Source organism: Humulus lupulus, chromosome 1 (genome assembly GCF_963169125.1).
Source record: "Humulus lupulus chromosome 1, drHumLupu1.1, whole genome shotgun sequence".
Lineage (NCBI taxonomy): Eukaryota > Viridiplantae > Streptophyta > Magnoliopsida > Rosales > Cannabaceae > Humulus > Humulus lupulus.
The window spans coordinates 256547039-256555537 of record NC_084793.1 but is presented as its reverse complement, the minus strand read 5'-3'; positions in this window follow the sequence as shown (position 1 = coordinate 256555537).

Here is an 8499-nt window from a genome sequence, read left to right as displayed (position 1 = left end):
CATGTGTTGTTTACCATTGTTTATCTTCTTAAAATTACTAGGTTGATTAAATCTCCCAAGACATTCTTTTTATTTCATAAAAACAATTTTATTTAGCCATTAAGAAAATATAAAAGACTCATTTATTATTTTTAAATTACAAAGAAAGCAAAGGCATTGGAAATTATTTTAAAAAGAGAAATACCTATGATTACCATGTTTCCTTAGAAAAATATCAATTTAATTTAAGTTAATAAAATTTCATAATTTGATGTGAGAAAAATAATAATATTAAGTGTGGAAAAATATATTTTGTTTGAATTATTTTTAATACTTAATTTTATGTAACACAAATTCATATGTGAAAATTAAATAACTATTCAAAACTTTTTAAACTAAACTTTCAGCCATTATTTAAAAATGGGATATTTGCGGCATAAGTACCCAATGTTTGAGTTTTGTACGCAGCATAGACCCAATGTTTATTTTTAGTGGCAAAAGTACCCAAAGTTAGTAAAACTGTAATTCCGTCAGTCTCCTTCGTTAGGTTCCGTTTCGTGATGACTGGACCAACACGTGTCACTTCGTGATTGGTCCAACTCAATAATATATTAGGGATATTTGCGGCATAAGTACCCAATGTTTGGGTTTTGTACACGGCATAAGTACCCAATGTTTAAAAATAATTATGATTTGGACCAATAAAAACGTGACACGTGTCTGCCTAACGGAGGAGACTGACGGAATTACAGTTTTACTAACTTTGGGTACTTTTGCCACTAAAAATAAACATTGGGTCTATGCCGCGTACAAAACCCAAACATTGGGTACTTATGCCGCAATTATCCCTTTAAAAATCACAAATGAATTAAATCCAACATTTTTCTTAATCCAAATAAAGAAAATCATAACTTGTAAAATAACCACTCATATTATATTAAAAACATCACTTTTAAATTTTACCATTGTCTAGGTTATTTATTTATTTCAAAATACCAATCAAATTCATTTTGTTGAAACACACTTTACATTTTTAAACAAAAATTTCAGCAATCAAATTTATCATTAAAATCACCATCCTTATTTTTAAAACTCATATTTTCTAAAAAATATAACAAAAAATCTGTAGATAATTATTTGTGCAAAAATATCATTTTAATTGTGAATTAATATACCATTTTATTTTCACAAACACCACTTATAATTAGAGTCATTCTTATGCATACATATTCTTATTTCATCAATCTTTTCACCATTTATTCACAAATCAGCAAGCATAAATTACCATGAATTTTATCTATTACCTCATACCTCATAAAATTCATACAAGATCATTCATGTTTCATTAACATGATAATTCACAAATCCTAACATGCTCTTATTATACAAATAATTCAAAGAACATATCTAACACATATTCATATTCAACCTTATAAAACCTTATTTTTTTTCTAATGAGTTCATGCATGTAACCCAACAAAATAATAATACAACATGCATGAATATCATAACACAAATCCTCATATATGCTTTTATATTAAACCTAACATGTTCCTATTATTTTTCATGCATACCATAATATATTGATACATAATCTCATATACACTCTATCATGTTTCTAGATTCACAATTGATCTAAAACATATAAGAAAAATAATCATGCTTGAACATCACCCCTAGGCCGAAACACCTAGGATACCCAACAATAATTTACACAAAATCTTCATCTATATACACATGAAACCTAGCATGTTTCTAACATGTAAATGTGACACAAAATAAAATAACCCAATATGCCCAAACCACATAGGCCGAAACATACATAAAATCATAGAATATCATCAACATCATATTTCAATAGTCATCTCATTACACATATTATGAACATACAAAAAAATCAAACCAACCCATAAACCCATGCCTACGCCTAGGTCTATTTTCCCATGCATCAAAATATAAGAAAAATCATTCCATCAACACCACATATTATCCTATTACAAACAAACAACTTTCAGCCATAGTCTCTCCAAAACATCATTCATCAAATACCAATAACCAAAAGATTGAGAGAAAATTAAATACCTCTCTTGATTGTAAAATCAAGAACACAAGTTGATCAACATCCAAACTTTACCACCCCTTGTTCAAGCCTAGGGTTTTTTTTATGAAAGCCACCATGAGGAGAAGAAAGAATCCAACCACACACAACAATAAAACAAAGTCAATATCATATAATCAAGAGAAGAGATTAGACAAACAAATTCACAAGGAAAACATACTCTAGACTTGGTTCCTCTTCTTCTTCTTCTTTCTTTCCTCCTTCTCTCTAGAAAATGGCAGCCCTTCCCCTTTCTCTCTCTAGCTCGCCACACTCCCTCTCTCTATTCTCTCTCTAGGTCACGGCAGCCAAGAGCAAATGGCCTTCCCAACCTTTCCTTCCCTCTTTATCTTAATTCTCTCAATAAAGCCTCACCAAAATAAAATGGTAAGTTTCATTTTCTCTTTTTATTTTCTTTTAATTTCTTATTATTTTCTTTTATCACAATTGATTGGAGATAAAATGGTGATCACATTCCTTTCCAAAAATGGCTAGCTTCTTCAGATTTTGACCTTATTGCCTTAGAAAATAAATGGAAACTTCAATCCCTTTCCTACTACATGCTACACGTCCACCATCACTTACCCTATCTTTTATTTTTATATATTTTTTTTCAATTAAATCAATTAAAATCTAATAAAAGGAAATATAAGGTGTGTAGAAAATCTACACATGTATACCATGCTACCATGCACTAGCACACACTAAATCACTAGGGTACAACACTATCTACCATGCACCTTAGTGCATTCAACCAAATCTCACATAATCACATTTTTAAAATAAAATAAATATATATCATTTAACAAATATTTTCACAAAAAATATTCTACAAACAATTCTAACAATTAAATAAAATAACAAAAAATTAAATAAAAAAAACAACAACTAAATAAAATAAACACCATTTAAATAAACAATTCAACACACTTAACACTTAAATAAAATAAAACACAAAAATTTTAATAAACTTAAAAAAAAATTGGTGCACTACATGAGGCTAATGACTTTTGTTTTGGAGATTTAATATCATGGGTGGCTGGGAATATGTATCAAGAGTACGGAATCTAATCTTTCCTAATGGATTGTATATTGGTTCCCTTAAGGGTTAATTCTGGAACTGAATGATTTTGAGCTCAAATCTATAATTAGATTACAGATTAATTATTCACTAGTGAATTAATGGTACTTAAGGAATAAGAAGTAAATTCGAAAGGTAAAATGGTAATTCTTCCATTCTAATTTATGAACTAATTAATTAGAGGGTTGAACTATTATAAGATGGTTATATCAATGGATGACTTAAAATAAGATTTTTGTTGTTATACCCAGATTTCGAGCCATAGTAAATATGACCTCGAAAGCTGAGTTCGCAATTAATGGTCTCGTGAGGATTAGAGTGATCTAGGATTGTAAGTCGAGCCTGCAAAGTATGATGTATGATCTCGAAATGACCTCGATCTCGAAAGGTAGCTCCGAGAACACCTTCATCCTCAGGAACTTCGGAGCATGGGTCTTGAGCTCGATGTCCCATCTCGACAGCAACGTTAGCTCGGGGAGATGTCAGTGGCTCGCACAATGACATGAGACCAGAAATGCTGGAGCCTTGAAGATACGCTATAACCACCTTGAATATCTACAAGTATTATAACCATGAGATGTAATCCTCATTTATTGATGTAAATCCCCAAGAATTGTGGGATATTATTTAATACACTTATACGCCCCCTGATCTTTGGGGGACGTTTCCTTTTATATCTGATTATTGGCATTTAAAGCCATTTATTTTTATTCACAAAAGAGTAACTACCCAAAATATGTGGGATAGTATTCTGCATCCATCTCTATAAATAGAGATGGATGCACCATTGTAAAGGACGGAAATTCTGATCCTTGAGAGAAAACTCTGGAGAATTCATGCTAAAGAATTGTTCAGAGATAATCTTGAGATTAATAACAGAGACTCGTGGACTAGGCAGATTTAACTGCTGAACCACGTAAAAAACCGTGTGTTTGATTCATTTGTTTCTTTTGGCCATTGTCTTTAATTGTTTACGTGCTCTCTTCTTTTATCTGTTGACGAAAAACGGCGTCAACAGTTTGGTGCTTTCATTGAGAGCCTCAAGCATTCATCCCTGAGAGATTCATGGCCGCAAACAATCAGAACACTCCTGAAGAAAATTACCCAAGGCGTCCTGGAAAACAGCCAATGGAGAACCCGGACGCTGATGAAAGGAGTGGGTCCTCTGATTCCCGGGGACCACCTCCACAACCAAGGGATGAGGACATGTACTATAACCCTGAGCGTTATGCCCCTATTGTAGAATTGGAGAATCGGCAGCTGAAACAGCTGTTGGCAGAAGCCAACAAACGTAACGAGGAGTTGACTAGGATAGCCGCAGAGGCGCAGGTGGCTCAGCCCCCGCCTCCACGCGAAGACCAAGTCCCTCCTCCAAGGGACGTGCACGTTCCTCCCCGGAGGCCCCGTGGACGTCCACGAAAAAATGCTGCCACAAGGAGGCCAGCATAACCTCCAGCACCAACAGAGCCATCTGCTCCTTCTAGGCCTCAGAGGAGTACCCGAGCTCGGGTCCCGCCTAATCCACCTGTGGAAGTGCCTGCAGGAACTGAGAACAACCGAGCTCCTGCCGAGGCTCGGACTCAGGTTCCTGGTAGTGCACCGAACGCAACTGGCCCATCTCGGGCAAATTCTGGACCCTCCAGGCCGAGGCAAGGACGACAACCACCGTCACCTATACGGTTCCCTCCGTCTCCCATAAGATATCCTTCACCTCCCCGCAGAAACGCTCAACCTGGTCGAGATCAGGATCAAGGGCGTACAGGGGAAAGACAAGGAAACAGGGAGACGTTCCAGGGGCGGAAAGGCGCGCCATCCGAGAGAAGTCAGACGTCCCGATCTCGCACTGCAGAGACAAGGCGACGGAGAAAGGACCCACCACGAAATGACCGATCAATGAGTTTTACCAGTGATGAGTTCGGAGAAACTAGGTCCGTCAGTAAACACGACCGGGGTCGTAAAAATACTGGAAATCACAAGAGCCATCCTGACCTGCGAATTCATCTGAATCAGAGCAGGGGGAAGGGAGATCAGACAAATCCGGATCTTAGGAATCATCTGAATGGGCGTAGAGATCCCTCACGGAGACGCGAGCCTGGGATCGCGATTAATGACTATCAATTCCAAACATCTAAGGACCCAGTCCAAGAAAGGATTGATTAGCTCGAAAAAGCCTTTAGGCTTTTGAAGAATGAACGAGGGAGTGGTCGATACGAGGACTCTGATGAGGAGCTCGAGCCGTTTGCTCCCAATATTTCTAACACTCAGTTTCCTCAAGGGTTCCGGATTCCTCACGTCCCAGCGTTTGAAGGAAAAACCGACCCATGTAGCCACCTGAGTACATTCAACACAATTATGAGAGCCAGTAACGTAGGTTACGAGCTCAGATGCATGTTGTTTCCGACATCATTGGCCGGACCTGCCAAGAGTTGGTTCGAGAAGTACAAGAAACACTCGATAACTTCGTGGGATCAATTGTCTAGAGACTTCAAGAAGCAATTCCGAGCTATGATGGGAGTCAGACCAGAGGCATCCACTTTGACTAACGTCCGGCAACAGCCGGGTGAAACACTGAAAAGCTACCTGACAAGATTTAATCTAGAGGTCGCCCGGGCACGAGATGTGGACGACAGTGGACACTTGATGGCTATCCGAGCTGGTGTGTTGCCTGGAAGCGCCCTTTGGGATGACATGCAAGGGAAACCAGTGAGGTCAATAACCGAGTTTAACAAACGGGCGCAGAGATTTGTCAATGTAGAGGAGGCGAGGTCAACGCTAAAAGCAACCTCGCAAACCGAAACTACAACGATAAACATTAACTCCACCTCAACCTCGGCTGACCCAGCAACTTCACAGCCTACCACAGAGAATCCCTCTAAGAGGAAAAAGAGCAAGGGAAATAACCACGAGGCTGAAGGGGGAAAGAAAAAGAAATGAGAAAGGTATTACTCCGTATACAAAGTACACACCGAGCTCAATGAGTCTCGGGAAAATATATACCTGGCTAATGAAAACCAGGTCCCCTTCAGGCGTCCGGACCCAATGAGGAATCAAAAGTCCAAGATGGATTCCAGTAAGTACTGCCGGTTTCATAGAGACACCGGACACACAACTGATGAGTGCCGACAGCTGAAGGACGAGATCGAAGGGTTGATCTCGAGGGGTTATTTCCGGCAGTATGTCAAAAACCAGAGTACTGGACAGACTACTGCCAGCCAGAGAGTAGCCGCGCTTCCAGCAGCACATAATAATAACTCCCGATCTCGGGAAGAAGACAGGCCTCCGCCGATAGATGGAGAGGACGTAATAACCATCTCGGGAGGTCCTCATCTCGCAGGAGGAGGTAGAAATGCTCAAAAGTGATATGTGAATGAACTGAAGACAGGGGACGGGTCTCCTTATGAACCCGAACCGAGGGCACCAAAAAGCCAAAGGGTTGAAACTCAGCCTATAACCTTCACCGAAGAAGATGCCTCCCATGTCCAGTTCCCTCATCATGACCCACTTGTCATCACCCTGCAGCTTGCCAACAAAAGAGTGCGCCGAGTTCTCATAGACAATGGGAGCTCAGTTAACATTCTTTATAAAGCAACACTAGAGAAAATGGGACTCTCCCTTCGCGACCTGAAGGCTTGTGCAACCACTTTGTACGACTTTTCTGGAGAAGGAACCGCCTGTATGGGGTCCATTGAACTCCCTATGACCTTGGGAGACTATCTAGTCTCGGTGACCAAGATGATGGAGTTCATGGTAGTAGAGTTACCATCTGCCTACAATGTACTGCTCGGGAGACCCGCCCTGGTCGGGCTGGGGGCAGTTTCATCTGTATGGCATCTAGCCCTTAAGTTCCCAACTCCAAGCGGGGTCGGAACATTGAAAGGAGATCAATTGGCAGGAAGGGAATGCTACAGCATTTCCTTGAGGGGAAAGAAACAAACGAGCGCTCAAGCACTCGTTGTCATACAGAATAAAGATGGGACAGTTTTAGAAATTGATGAGGAGATCGATCCGAGGATTGAGGAAAAGGTTGACCTCCAACCTTTGGAAGAGCTCGAAGAGGTTCAACTCGATGAAGCTGATCTCTCAAAGAAGGTGAAGGTCGGGAAACACCTCCAAGACGAATCAAAATAGCAATTAATTTGCTTTCTGAAGAAAAACCAGGATGTCTTCGCGTGGTCACACTCCGACATGGTGGGAATAAGCCCTAATGTAGCGAGCCACACATTGAATATAGACAAAATATTTCCCCCGAAGCAGCAAAAGCGAAGGCAGCTGGATGAAGACAGAAAGAAAGCACTAAAGGAGGAAGTGGACAGGCTGAAAGCAAATAATTTCATAAGGGACGCTTTTTACCCTGATTGGGTGGCCAATCCAGTGTTGGTCCCGAAGCCCAATGGGACGTGGAGGACGTGCATTGACTACTCGGACCTCAACAAGGCCTGCCCAAAAGACTGTTTTCCCCTACCGAGAATTGATCAGCTCGTAGACGCCACGGCGGGACATGGTCTGATGTCGTTCATGGATGCCTATTCTGGATATAACCAGATTCCCATGCATGCCGCCTACCAAGAGCATACGAGCTTCATCGCATATAAAGGGCTCTACTGCTACAATGTCATGCCATTCGGACTCAAGAATGCCGGAGCCACGTACCAGCGGCTCGTAAACATGATGTTCTCAGAGCAAATAGGGAACAACATGGAAGTTTATGTTGACGACATGCTTGTAAAGTCTCAACTTAACAAGAACCATGTTGATGACCTCGAAGAGTGCTTTGGCGTGCTCAGAAAATACAACATAAAGTCAAATCCTCAGAAGTGCACTTTTGGGGTGTCTTCAGGAAAATTTCTGGGTTTCATTGTCAATTCTCGTGGGATCGAGGCTAATCCCGACAAAATAAAGGCCCTGATCGATATGCCTTCTCCTCGGAAGCATAAAGATGTTCAAAGCCTGACTGGCAGGATGGCAGCTCTGAGCAGGTTCATCTCGAAGTCAACGGACCACGGTCTCCCATTCTTCAATTTATTGAAAGGAAGTAAGAAGTTCGAATGGACAGATGAGTGCGAGCTAGCCTTTCAGGAGCTCAAAAAGCACCTAGCCGAACCGCCCATCCTATCAAAGCCTGAGACGGGAGAAGTACTGTTCCTATACCTCTCAACTACCGAACACGCGATAAGCGCGGTGCTCGTCCGAGAGGAAGAGAGAATACAGAAACCCGTCTACTATATCAGTAAAAGATTACTGGGGGCAGGGTCAAGATATCCACTGATGGAGAAACTCGCCCTCAGTCTGATCCACTCATCTCGAAAGCTCCTCCCTTACTTTCAGGCACATCCTATCCATG